The sequence below is a fragment of the Periplaneta americana genome, chromosome 8 (genome assembly GCF_040183065.1).
Source record: "Periplaneta americana isolate PAMFEO1 chromosome 8, P.americana_PAMFEO1_priV1, whole genome shotgun sequence".
NCBI lineage: Eukaryota > Metazoa > Arthropoda > Insecta > Blattodea > Blattidae > Periplaneta > Periplaneta americana.
In genome coordinates this window covers 42,146,124-42,161,679 of record NC_091124.1, presented here as the reverse complement: position 1 = coordinate 42,161,679, position 15,556 = coordinate 42,146,124, and positions in this window count along the sequence as shown.

Genomic DNA, 15,556 nt, shown 5'->3' with positions numbered 1-15,556 from the left:
AGTAAAGATAATGGCAAGGCTGCATGTAATTTCGCCCTAAATTCCTTATGCTCTTGCACTCCCTATCTTCTAAGAAACATCCGGTGCCCTTGCTTTTAAATATAAACACCTTAAAACTATTTTTAATATATTTTATTTTCATTTACTAAAACACTAAAACTACATACGTTACATTATTACAAATTTAAATAATTACGCAATAATTTGTCGCAATATATTATAAGAAAATTAAAATAAGAAAGTAAGTAGCACGTGAAAGGAACTTTCTGGCTTTGAATTTGATTTGAGTATGCTAAAATATTCTAAAAACATTCAAACTTGAGAGGCAGTAATTTCATCGCAGACTAGTGTTACTAATAAATTAATAACGGAAGTGCGCACAATGTGCAGGATAATATATTATTTTAGCTTTCGCTGCTGCAGAACTTGGTCAGTGAAACTAATCGGTTTTTACACTCCATCACATGGTATCTTCCACATAGTTCGTCATAAAGTAAACACATGCACTCTTCTTTCGGCTCGTGAAAGCTGGTGTTGCGGCATATTTTGAAGACTAGTGTTATTAATCCACTAGTGTTATTAATGGATGTCTTAAAGAATCTACAGCTAAGAAAAACGACTGCTGCATTGTTTTCCTGCATATATATCCAAGATTTACGATAATGTAGGTGATCAACACCTTAAGAGGTATTTGGCATGGACTAAGATGCTAAATTACTTAAGAGAACTGATTATTGATCTCGTCCAGAGTAACAGTATAACTGTAGAAAGTAGGGTTAATAAAACATCAAAGATCCAATTACATGAAGGTGTTGCTCAGAGCCTGGCTCTTTCTCCTACGTTATTCAACTTAGCATCATTAAGGACTTAACAGATACTGAAGCTGAAGAATTACACAGCTTTGAACTTTGCTCTTAAGTTAAGAATGTATCCGCTATGGAGTTTGCTGACTACATTGCCATAGTTGCGAAGGACGAATCTTCTGCTCAATCACTTACAGATATGCATGTCAATATCTTGTCCAAACATGTAGATCCGAATTAATGCGACCCTCGTGAAGCTCCGATTATTCAACTTTCTGTAGTAAACATGAGCTGATGAAAAGAGAGAAGGATGAATCAAAATTCGATGGGTATGCAGAGCTTCAAATTCGCATAAAAATACCGCAAATGGCAGTTCTTTCTTTTGTCTTCAGCTTTCAGCAATTTGAACCAGAATTAATTCTTTGATACAGACACAATTTTGAATTTAGTTCCGTAAATTTCGCTATATTTCGAGACAGATGAACTAACCGTTCTGAAAAAATTGTCTTCTAAACAGTACGGAACATTACGGGCCATTAAAATAAGAAAAGAATACTGTATTAGTAAAGTAGTATCCCCTTTATTTCCTACATGTTTCACCTTAATTAGTGTATTATTTTACGTGGTCAGGAGATCAGACGTCTTGTTGCATTGTTGGCCTATATCACCTGCAGTTCATTATTGATTTATTTTTTTCCACTGAGAATATAAAGACTGAAATGTGAGTTACACTTAAAAAGCAGAGGACGTTAATATTATGTTTCTTAGATATTGATTGAATGAAGACAAACAAGGTACGCGGACTGAGTTTCACACCTATTTCAGAATTTAAGTCTTAAGCAATTTCTAATTCCGAATTGAACATGCAGATCGCTGTAATACATTTAATGCTTCAATACAGTTAACACATAGATGGTTCTTTCATAAGAGGCGATAAACACTAATAGAGAATAACAATTCTTATTTTGCAAGTGATAGAGTAGTATCACTGTGACAAATGATCGGATTAGTCTTTAAGACAAGTAGTTATTAAATAAGATACAATTTCTGTGTTTGCAGGAACTGACGAAACTTAAACCCGAAGAAAAGGAACACCTCCTCCTGGAAGCGGTCAAGGCGGAAGACACTATAAAATTAAAAACTTTACTAATGCTCGGAACAAAAGTAAATTATAATAAGAAATGGGAGAGAGCTCCTTTATGTGCTGCAGCTGTGAGGGGTAACGTTGAAAATGCACTGATGTTGTTAAACACAGGGGCATCCATAAACTTGATGAGTATAGAAACTGAATTTCCTTCTGGCATTACATTTGACAGACTGGAATTTTTTATGTCAGCAATTGAATGCGCAGCCTTATCAGGTTCAATTCAATTAGTACAGATATTTCTTGACAGGGGCATAAAAGCAAGCAGTGAATGTTTTATTACTAAGATGTCATTCGCAATGGAGATAAAGAGAAAAGCGTTTCATATGGACAAAGATCCCTTAAAGTATAAGAAAGACCTCATGCTCAAAGTGGACGATCAATGCACTACGCCCATACACTTCGCAGCAATGTCTGGATCTCCTTCTCTCGTTCAATATTTCATAGATCTTGGGGAAAACCCACAGAGTATAAATATCCTTGGAAACACACCCTTGTTCTACGCGGCACGTTCAGGATCCCTGGAGTTGGCACAGTTACTTGTTTCGCTTGGCTCAGACCCTTTGATTGAAAATCTCCTTGATGAAACCCCCATCGTATATGCAGCATATTCAGGATCTGTTCCTATGTTTGAATTGTTTCTTCAGTGGGGTGCAGACATTACGTCGAAAGGTTACGAGAGAAAATCTCTATTACACATAGCAGCAGAATTGGGTCATCTGTCCTTGGTACAGAAACTTATTGGCGAAGGCCTGGACGTCAACGCACGTGATAATGCCGGTCGTACACCGCTCCATTATGCTGCTCGTGCAGGTCAACTGTCAGCTGTTCAGGCTCTCATTAATGCAGGTGCATTAATTATTCACCATCGTAAACCTACAGCCTTGGACTACGCTAAATTTTTCAACAGAACTGAAGTTATAGAATGGCTGTCACGGTTGAATACGTGACAGACTGTATAAATGCTCTGATTGATATTTATTTATCGGTAATTGCACATAAAGTGCAAAATCATTTTAGAGTTCCGACTCATGTAAAGTTAAAGTAAATCTTCCTAATAAATATTTTACTAATCTAATAAAATCTATAACGACTATATCGTTTATATGACGTCATTCCATTTTCGACCAATGAAGTGTAATGAAATTTTGAATTCCAACCAATCACACTCACACTTTGCGATAATTTTTGCAGCTAGATTTATCGCTATCAATTTATCGCACGGTCGTTCTTTTGTTTAGTCGTTGTCGCCAACTGTTTCCCCGTAAACTGATGATCATGAATACATTAAGATGCAACTACACGGTTAAACTGTTCTTTCAACTTTAAAGTAATGAATGCAAGATTGATATTTAATATTAATTAATATATTTACGCAGTGAAGACGACTTTCAAAATGGTGGACCATGTACACACAAAATCTTCATGTATCTTAATTGAACGTACCTTTTAAACTTCATTCTTTCAATATTCTTCCCAGATTGCACGCATACGCGATTGGAATATTGAACTGTGTACATACAGCTTTAGTTCCGTTACACACTACAGCGAGAATGCGTTTGTCGAGCTATAAAAAATGCTTTCGTGTAGTACTGATTGTAACGGTCGAAATAAGGCACAGCTGACATTGGTCCTGCTCCCACAGGCAACAACCTATAATTGTAGCCTATAAAATTTGTATTTTGTGAAAGAAATTAAACAGTTAATAGAAAGTCAGATGTTCAAATTTATGTAACATCATCGCATATCAAACCCAAAGACCTTGTATAGTAATATCTGCAGTGCCTGGCAAAAGTGACATAAGTCAGTTTCCACAAATCTTTTTTGATAATTTATTGACAACTTACTGAACATCAGCTCGCTTGGAAAAAGAGGCATAAGTATTTCTCCCATTACAATAATTCATACAGAATAAAATCAAATCGACATAAACCAGTGTAAATTGTCAATAACTTATCAAAAAAGGTTTGTGGAAACTGACTTATGTCACTTTTGCCAGGCACTGCAGATATATGCAAGGTCTTTGATCAAACAGCCTTCCGTATGGAGTAATAAAACTCGTGTTTTAATTATCTATACAGAGATGGCTTCACTGTGTAGCAACATGTCTCGCTATGAATACATAAGCATTGCTATACAATTGTTCATTTAATTAATGTATTAATCAAGTTACTGTAATTTTATTATAAAATTGTAAATTAAACTATGATTTCAGCAGATAATGAAAATGTATTTATGTTATAATAATAAGATAAAAGTGCAGTACACGTAATTAACATTGTTAAATGTGTATTTCGCTTTTCGCAATTGGCATTACTGAATAATAACGTCGAATTTCTTTATTGCAGTAATCGATATTCATCTATTTTAAATTCACAATGCCTGAGTAGGTTAAGTATTCGTAAATATACAATTATTAACATTTTGTGATCGAATTTTATGGATATATTATTTACATTTTTATTTTATTCACGAAATAGTCCTTACAAATGTCACTCGAGGTCTGAGATTTCCCAGATAAATTCACTCGCTTCGCTCGTGGATTTATCGGCAGATCTCAAACCTATCGTGACATTACTACAGATAAATCACAGTCAAGTATATACAGTCGCGAAGCTCAATACGTAGTAAATATGCAAACATTAGATAGTTGCTCACCACTAGGATCGCTAATATCGCCTCATTAGAGGCAATGCAAAATAGAACCGTCACAGTCTATTGTTTCTAGCACCCTCAAAACTCAAGCTTCGTGATTGTATATAGTAGACTGTGGATAAATTATAGATCTCTGAAGAATCAAAAAGTAAACATTGCTGTAAAAAAAATTATTTAACGACGCTCGCAACTGCAGAGGTTTTATCAGCGTCGCTGGTGTGCCGGAATTTTTGTCCCGCAGGAGTTCTTTTACATGCCACTAAATCTATTGACATGAGCCTGTATCATTTAAACACACTTAAATGCCATCAACCTCGGCCGGGATAGAACCCGCAACCTCGAGCATAGAAGGCAAGCGCTATACCAACTGCGCTACCGAGGGTGACGCCTGCATCATCATTGGAAGCATTTCACAGGCATATTCTTCCGAATGGAAAAAGCGCCTATGTCATCATTGGAAGCATTTCCAAGGCATCATCTTCCGACCAGGATAGGTGCCTAAGTCATCATTTGAATATATACTGAAACTATTCCTCACACCACAGTTTATTAATACTATTTCTATTAGAAACTTACCTTGCCAGAAGGACTTTTACAATTTATGTGACTGTATAAAAAGGAAATATTTATTACATAATATACGTTATTAAACTAAATAAAAAGAGCCTGACAGAGATTTGCGCAGTTTCAGACTCAAGCAGTTCATAAATTTTATTAGGAATCACGCAGAATACGACTAGAGGTAGAATCTTTTCAACGTTAAAATTATCTAATTCGCAGCGCTTATATTTTAATTTTAATAATGGTTGAAAGCAGCTACAATTTTAAATATATATAAAAGGTGTTGACTGATTAATACATTAATTCATATGTTACGTTTGAGTAAAGAAACAAATTTCTAATACCTTGATCTCTCAACATAGTAAATACCTCTCAGCTAGAGTAATGAGTTCCATGAATACTTCGACTGCCAGTGAGAATTCGATCCCCGGTTCTTCGTTTCGTACTCTTTAATATCGAACTTTGATCATAGGTGATTCTAGCATGCTCTAGCTAATACTCTTTAAAAGGGAAATATATAATCGATTAAACATCTTACCAACCACCATTTCCCACAACTGTGGCTATGAAAGCTTGAATCTTGTCTTCGGTAGACATTCACGGTTCGAATCTCTGAAACTCGTGACAGCAAAAGTGAACGATGGTGACAGAAAAATTGAATACTAGATATTCCAGCAAGCAATAAAAATCGACATGGTTCAGCTCCATAGAGATTGTCATTGATATCGCACGTTATAGACCATTTGGTATATCATTTTGAAATAGCATATCTAACGTTAGTGCGACCGTTAATGGAATACGGAACTACATGTTGGGATCCCTATAGAATATATCAGGTAAATTCATTAGAAAGAATCCAGTATAGGACAGCTAAATCTGTTAAAGGTAAAAGAGAAGATGGAAACGATACGATAAAAGAACTTAAATGGGAAACCTTGGAAAACGACGTAGGAAAACTAGAATAACTACATAGTATAGAGCACATCTAGGTTAGAAAGCATGGGTAGGCATAACGGCTCGGTTAGAAAAGCCAACGCACTATGGTAGGAACGATCATGATTTTAAAATCAAATTTAGAAAACAGAAAACGGATATAGGTAAATTCTCATTTTTAAATAGAACTATAAATGATTAGAATGACCTACCCGCAGCGGTCTTTGAGGGCTGTCCTTCCTTAAGGAGATTCAAGAATAATTTAAAAAGTTGTGTATAAAGTGCAAATTAAAATTAAGGTGACATTTAACATTTAATTTTTTTTAAGGTGACATGTATTTATTTAGCCTGACGAGTTACTCCCTTGGTTTGAAATGTAAATTATTTAAAAATAGCTTGTAAGAGATTCTTATACTAGAAATGTTTAGCTTAAATATAGTTCTGTTTATAAGTATGCATAAGGGTATAATTATTTGTCTTATTTGAACTGTTGTATCAGTGAAGCGAGGTGAGTCAGTGAAGTTATGGTTTTACAGTGCAGTGAATAGTTCCGATCAGTGATAATTTACAGCGTCAATGAATTGTGTTCTATAGTGTCAGTGAAATGAGTTACAGAGTGTCAGTGAAATGTGTGCTAAAGTGTCAGTGAAACGCGTCATAGTGCCACTACAGTGAGTGAGATGAGAGTAAAGTGAAAGACTATTGAAACTTATGTAGGACCTATACATATGTAGGTTGTATTGTAAAATTAGGTTATTTTATGTTTTATTATTATTGTGTTAAATTGTATTGTGTATTCTTATTTTATTGTGTATATAATTGTATTGTGTATTGTATAATTGTATTGCGTATTGCATAATTGTATTGTGTATTGTAATTTTATTGTGTATTATTTGTATTGTGTATACCACTGCCACCGGGTGCTTGCCCATTTGCAGTGTAAATAAATACATACACATACAAAGCCTGAAGCTAACGTTTTTCATGGTTCCACATTGTGACGTTCTCATGGCAGTGTCACTAGAAGTGGCATACTCGATATATCTTTAAATAATTGAATAAATTTTGTTAAATCTCTATGTTGTCTGTTCTTTACAGTTATCTCCCTACTATCCCCGTTATTTATATCGAATGAAACAAAGTAAGTTAATTTGAGGGAATGATATAACTTACATGTTAAGAAATAATGTAAGAAGGGCAAGTGATTCCATAAAACACTATCCAATGAGAAACGAGACTCTAAGAAACGTTGGAAAGCAGAAAGATAATATACATAATTAAAGTCACACATGTTTAACATAAAATTTTCGCACGAAAACTAAAAATCGTAACATTTACGTGACGCTGTCAGTGGACGTTATATATTTCCCAGATTCCTCCTGGGAAACCATTCAATACTTCCCCCATGAATAGCTGCTTCACGTCAATTTGATCGTCTTTGCGTGAGTTTGAAATAATTGCATCAAAATATCCTTTCCAGCAGAGCAAGGTAACAGATATAGAATGTGAAATTATATTGTAAGTAGGCCTATTTATGACGTGAATATGTTAGGAGAAAATTCACAAACGATTAGTGAAAATAATGGAATTTTACTGGAAGCAAGTAAAGAGATAGGTTTCGAAGTGAATCCCGAAAAGAAAAAGTATATGACTAGGTATGTCTCGTGATGAGAATATTGTACGGAATGGAAATATAAAAATTGGATATTTATCCTTCGAAGGGGTGGAAAAATTCAAATATCTTGGAGCAACAGTAACAAATATAAATGATACTCGGGAGGAAATTAAGAACAGATTTAATATGGGAAATGCCTGTTATTATTCGGGTGAGAATCTTTTATCATCCAGTCTGCTGTAAAAAAATCTGAAAGTTAGAATTTATAAAACACTTATGTTACCGGTTGTTCTTTATGGTTGTGAAACTTGGACTCTCACTTTGAAAGGGGAACATAGGTTAAGGGTGTTTGAGAATAAGGTGCTTAGGAAAATATTTGGGGCTAAGAGGGATGAAGTTACAGGGGAATGGAGAAAGTTACACAACATAAAACTGCACGCATTGTATTCTTCACCTGACATAATTAGGAATATTAAATCCAGACGTTGGAGATGGGCAGGGCATGTAGCACGTATGGGCGAATCCAGAAATGCATATAGAGTGTTAGTTGGGAGGCCGGAGGGAAAAAGACCTTTGGGGAGGCCGAGACGTAGATGGAAAGATAATATTAAAATGGATTTGAGGGAGGTGGGATATGTTGATAGAGACTGGATTAATCTTGCTCAGGATAGGGACCGATGGCGGGCGTATGTGAGGGCGGCAATGAACCTCCGGGTTCTTTAAAAGCCAGTAAGTAAGTAAGGAAGTAAGTAGGCCTATATAATAGTGTAATACAACTAATAACATAAGATAATAATGAACATACTGGAAATGTGAGAATGTAGGCTTTCACGGCCGGATTTGATAGGATGCGTATTTTCCGGGCTATAGGGCCGTGGTCTGTCGGTGTTACAACCAAACGTTTCGTTCACTACTCCGGTGGACATCTTCAGTAGCGCGGTACATTTGTGCGGAGAGATCTGCTGTGTGTGTATCAGGAACTGGCAGGCGAGTCCATTAAATTACGTAAAGGGATGTTCAGGTTAGCCTGTCGCCTGCAGTCAGAGTCATCGGATGACACGCATGCTGTATAGCGTTGTGTTTCCTGTACAGTTAAGCTGTACTGCATCCCTTTATCGACCGCTCGCCCTTATCTCTACTCCGAAACTCTCCCCACTACTCCTATTACTTCCCCTCTTTCTCGTCGCTGGACCGTCAAGACTAAATAATCGGTCTGTAAGACTCACCGCATACCAGAAGTAAGGTTTGATATAAGAAGCGCTCGCTACTGTACTGAAGTCGATTCTGTCTTAAATTCCAAGAGCACAATTCGCTGTGACTGTATATCTGCTAATTCTACGCACACGACACAATGCTTAATGCAGTAATCATCTGTATGCTTCTGGGGTGCATCACTAGAGGTAATTCTACATTTATTATTATTTGTACATTATTATTATTATTATTATTATTATTATTATTATTATTATATTATCATTATTATTATCATCATCGTCATTTATTACTATCAATTACAATTATTATTACCAGGTTTTCCATTTTCTGTAAACATTGTACACATTTTTCTGGATTCTCTAACCTTTCTTCATTTTTCTCCATTCTTCGTTTCTCCATTTTCCCTGCCTCTTCTCTCTCTCTCTAAAAAAAACTATCAACATAACTTTCAGCCTAAATTATCTAATAAGTAACAGACGACTTTGCATATTTCCACTCAGTAATGAGTTTTGGAATAATATTCTGGGAAAATTTCACAGATAGTAACAGTATATTCCTATTACAAAAAAGAGTAATTAGAATAATAGTAGGTGCCAAATCTAGGGAATCTTGTAGGACTATTTTCAAAAAACTACAAATAATGCCCATGGCTTGTCAGTATATCTTTTCATTAATAGTCTTCCTCGTATGTAATCGTGAAACTTTGTAACTAATTCAACAGTTCATAGCATAAATACGCGTAAAAATATGACTTTCATACTCCATCGGCAAGTCTATCGTGCTATCAAAAAGGAGTGCGTTATATGACAGTAAAAATTTTTAATAGCCTCCCTATCGATATAAAAAATGAAACTCAAAACATAAGATTATTTAGGGCCAAATTAAAGAAGTACCTAATTTCTCACGCCTTCTATTCTGTAGGTGAATTTATGACATTCAATAACACTTCATGAAATTGATACTAAAACTTTGTGTTGTACTAGTAGACTATATTGTAAATCTCGTTTGTATATATATATATATATATATATATATATATATATATATATATATATATATATATTTCATCTAGACTGTGACTATAAATTAAGACTATATAATAGTATTAAGTTTTTTGACTTGTTCCATATTCTAGCTGTAAAGCAATGTATGAATACCATGGAATGTTAATAAATACAGGGACATCATTTTATTTTTACTTCAATTTTTATTGTACCTTAGTTTTTGAATGTACTTCACTCCCACCCCTTCTACTAATGAAGTTCAACCGTCTTCCACACAGATTCAAGACTGCATATACAGTCATAGTAGCCTTACGGTCATAGTAAACAGTACGTTCCAAAAATATGTTCGCATTTTCCAGTGACGAAAGAGCTTTCAATATTGAATCATTTTCGCACAGGTACTGTCGTCCATTTGCCTACGTCATATCCCGGTTTCCCCAACCAGCTTTTATTCACCAGCTAGTGGCTGGGCTGTCTTAGCTCTTTTGTGAGAACAATTTCTGTTAGGAATTGGACGTCTACGTAATATTATACAACTGTTTAAAATAACTTAAACAAAAGGGCCTCGTTAAGTAATTAACTGTCACGTGATTTCCCTCCTTTCTACGACCCTACGACATAACCACTTGGACGGACAGTAGGTAGTATGTCTGAGTAATGTTACCTTTTCTGGCAGAAGTGAAGATTGAATTTACAGTACGTAAGGTACTCTTTTATAGAGTAGGTAGAGAATTATTTCAACATGAGTGCCACGTCCGTGAATTCACACAAACAGACTTAATCTTATAAATGAATTAGTAAAACAGGTCAAGTACTTCTAAATGCAGGAATCATTTTGAAACGCACAGCCCAACCTATAGCCAATAATAAAGCGAGATGGACCCCCCTCAGATCATTTTGATGAGGGAAATACATAGGAACAGAACAAGTAACAATTGAATAGCACACGATCGCACATTCCTTGGAAAGGGAATTTTGGGCTGTGAGGAATAATCTATGTAAGATCCAAAACTGTTGGTCACTTGCCGCACTCAGTCTTTCACAGTTCTGTTGAAGGAAGAGGTAACGCCGAAATTGGATGTATCCACAAAGTTAATACGATTTTAAATGTCAGATCAGGTGTGAAGGACTATCGCTGTCCTCGCTTGGCTTCTTTTTAATATATTTCATTCACTGGCTGATGGTAACATCCGTCATGTTGGACGCCGAACTTGCCAGGAAATCAAGACCAGCCAATACATATTAGAGAATGGTGGGAGACTGACCGTGTGGAAAATCAACCGTCAAAGATTTCGTCTTACGTTTCCCATCGTACCACATCAAAACTTCAGCGTTTATGGAAAAATTATTCGTTCCAAAACTTTACATTACCTTCCCTGTATATTAATTGCAAAGGTTGAACGTTATAATTTACATCAAAATGTATACTTTACATGGAGGAATAATTCCTTTCCAATGTTGTCTATCAATTAGATTTTCTTCATTTTTTCTTCAATTAGACTCCAATTATTACCGTAGTGGCCAATATCCAATAAATACAAAGAACAAATTGTCTCTAAAGTAACCTGTCCGTTTAAATAATGAAAAATATTCTTGTACACGATGCAATTTCAAGGAAGTAAAATCTCAGGAGAAGCTCAGACGATAGCGTGCCTGTCCGTTGATATTGAAGTGTTTTCCGGTTTGGGTTCCATTCCCGCTTGGTTTGATTTCTTTCTTAGGTTTTCCCCAATATAAGATAGATTTCAGGTAATCTATGCCGAAGTTTCGCCTCCATCCCGCCAGCTACCATCTCGTTATCACCAATTCAATCGAAGCCAAATCAAGCTATTAATTGATACATTGTGGTTTAAAAAGTAACAAACTAACAAAAGGTCTTACATGTGATTTATTATCCATTATGATAACCTTTACCATGTAAATCCAGATCGGAAACTCGTGGCATCAAACCGCGCAAGCTTCTTTCTGACGCTTCTACTTCGAGAGGAGTAGAAGGGCCCGTGCGCGGGATCAAGGAATATCCTCCTCTCACAACAGGCAAGCACTGCTCAAACACCCCCTCCCCCCAACAAGACTCTTGGGTGAGTCCATGTAAGTGGATGCCAATTCGTCTTTCGCGCAGGTGCCACGAGTATACGATCCGTTTTATAATAATTTCCTTCCAACAATGGTTACTGAACTGTTTGCTCCGATCTAGGTCAGTGCCTGGTACTCAGGCATAGAACTCCACAAGTCGTACGAGTCAGGGAAGGTAGCACACTCGCACTTCGAGCTGACGTCGAATCAGATGAGGACAACCTGTGGTTTTACGGGCCGGGGAACCAACAAATAGGAGAGTTCGACCATAGGGTGGACATCACCAGAGAGGAGTTCCTTATACAGCTCCACATCTGGCGAGTAGAACGTTACCAGTCAGGGGTCTACACCTTGAAGGGGTTCGACGTCTGGAGCAACGAACGCCTTAACTGGTCCGTGATCGTACAGGATGTTCACGGCACATAACAATTCTGCTGTTCAGATAACATGTGCACACATGTTGACTGCAATGTCTGTGTGATTGCAGTTGTGCCTGAATATCACGTCACTTTGGATACCACCTCCACGTCCTGTGCCGCAGTCGAAAATCCTGAACGCAGCTCCGTCACGTGGGGGTATCACGGTTGTGACGTTGTCATCAGAAACGCCAACAACAAATTATTGAAGGAGTACAACCAATTCGGAGTGAGTATATCTGTCATTATTGTAATGCATATAATATTATGTCATTAATTTCAACATATTTTGCTCTCTGGAATAAATTTTTAGACAACCCTTCTTAAATTTGTGTTCTAGCCTTCGGTAAACGATCTACAATTCATTGTTATGCAGTAGAATGCGAAAGGGTTTTTTCAATACCAGTCCGAAAATTATACTCTACAAAGATGAATCTTATCTGCGGCCAATGTAAACCCTTTCTGACTTTCCTATCATTCATTCAAACTATTCGAACAGAACAAGTTTGTAAGTTTTGAAACAGGTGTTTATAGTTCTTTTTATATATGAGAACAATCTGTTACACGACAATACTTGATTTCCTGTCACACAATGTTTAACGAAACTCATGTTTTTTTTTTTCAAAGCACACAGACTTATGTACGTAGGTACGTGGACTGAGTTTCACACCTATTTCAGAATTTAAGTCTTAAGCAATTTCTAATTCCGAGTAGAACATGCAGGTTGCTGTAATATATTTAATGCTTCAATACAGTTAACACACAGATGGTTCTTTCATAAGAGCTGACAACACTAATAGAGAATAACAATTCTTAATTTGCAAGTGATAGATTTCCTGTCACACAATGTTTAACGAATCTCATGTTACTTCTTTCAAAGCACACAGACTTATGTACGTAAGTACGTGGACTGAGTTTCACACCTATTTCAGAATTTAAGTCTTAAGCAATTTCTAATTCCGAGTAGAACATGCAGGTTGCTGTAATATATTTAATGCTTCAATACAGTTAACACACAGATGGTTCTTTCATAAGAGCTGACAACACTAATAGAGAATAACAATTCTTAATTTGCAAGTGATAGATTTCCTGTCACACAATGTTTAACGAATCTCATGTTACTTCTTTCAAAGCACACAGACTTATGTACGTAAGTAGGCTACGTGGACTGAGTTTCACACCTATTTCAGAATTTAAGTCTTAAGCAATTTTTAATTCCGAGTAGAACATGCAGGTTGCTGTAATATATTTAATGCTTCAATACAGTTAACACACAGATGGTTCTTTCATAAGAGCTGACAACACTAATAGAGAATAACAATTCTTAATTTGCAAGTGATAGATTTCCTGTCACACAATGTTTAACGAATCTCATGTTACTTCTTTCAAAGCACACAGACTTATGTACGTAAGTACGTGGACTGAGTTTCACACCTATTTCAGAATTTAAGTCTTAAGCAATTTCTAATTCCGAGTAGAACATGCAGGTTGCTGTAATATATTTAATGCTTCAATACAGTTAACACACAGATGGTTCTTTCATAAGAGTTGATAACACTAATAGAGAATAACAATTCTTAATTTGCAAGTGATAGATTTCCTGTCACACAATGTTTAACGAATCTCATGTTACTTCTTTCAAAGCACACAGACTTATGTACGTAAGTAGGCTACGTGGACTGAGTTTCACACCTATTTCAGAATTTAAGTCTTAAGCAATTTTTAATTCCGAGTAGAACATGCAGGTTGCTGTAATATATTTAATGCTTCAATACAGTTAACACACAGATGGTTCTTTCATAAGAGCTGACAACACTAATAGAGAATAACAATTCTTAATTTGCAAGTGATAGGTTTCCTGTCACACAATGTTTAACGAATCTCATGTTACTTCTTTCAAAGCACACAGACTTATGTACGCAGGTATGTGGACTGAGTTTCACACCTATTTCAGAATTTAAGTCTTAAGCAATTTCTAATTCCGAGTAGAACATGCAGGTTGCTGTATTATATTTAATGCTTCAATACAGTTAACACACAGATGGTTCTTTCATAAGAGTTGACAACACTAATAGAGAATAACAATCCTTAATTTGCAAGTGATAGATTAGTAAAGAGCCTTACACTGTGAGAAATGAAAGGATTATTCTTTAAGACAAATAGTTATGAAATAAGAAACATTTTCTGTGTTTGCAGGAACTGACGAAACTTGAACCCGTAGAAAGAGTAAACCACCTCCTGGAAGCGGTCAAAGCGGAAGACACTGTAAAACTAAAAACTTTACTAATGCTGGGAACAGCAGTGAATTATAATATTAAATCTGGGGGTACTCCTTTATGTACTGCATCTAGAAGGGGTAACGTCGAATTTTCACTGATGTTGTTGAACACAGGAGCATCCATAACCTTGTTGAGTAAACAAACTGAATTTCCTCCTGGTATTACATTTGAGAGACTGGAAGTTTTGATGTCACCAATTGAATGTGCAGCCTTATCAGGTTCAATTCAGTTGGTACAGATATTTCTGGACAGGGCGCAAACGAAAGCAATGAAGACAATGAATGTTTTCTTATTAAGCTAGCATTCGTAATGGAGATAAATACAGGATTATTTTATATGGACAAAGTACCCTCAAACATGATCAAACACCTCATTGTCATGTTGGACGATCAATGCATTACGCCCATACACCTCGCAGCAAGGTCTGGATCTCCTTCTCTCGTTCAATATTTCATAGACCTTGGGGAAGACCCACAGAATAGAAATTTTTTTTCGAATACACCCTTGTTCTACGCGGCACGTTCAGGATCCGTGGAGTTGGTGCAATTACTTGTTTCGCTTGGGTCAGACCCTTTGATTGAAAATATCCTTGATGAAACCCCCATCGTATATGCAACACATTCAGGATCTGTTCCTATGTTTGAATTGTTTCTCCAGTGGGGTGCAGACATTACGTCGAAAGGTTTTGATAGAGAATCTCTATTACACATAGCAGCAGGAAAGGGTCACCTGTCCTTGGTACAAAAACTCATTTGGCGAAGGCCTGGACGTCACGGCTGGTTATTATAATGGCCGTACACCGCTCCATTTTGCTGCGTGTGGAGGCCACCTTTCAGCTGTTCAGGCTGTAATTAA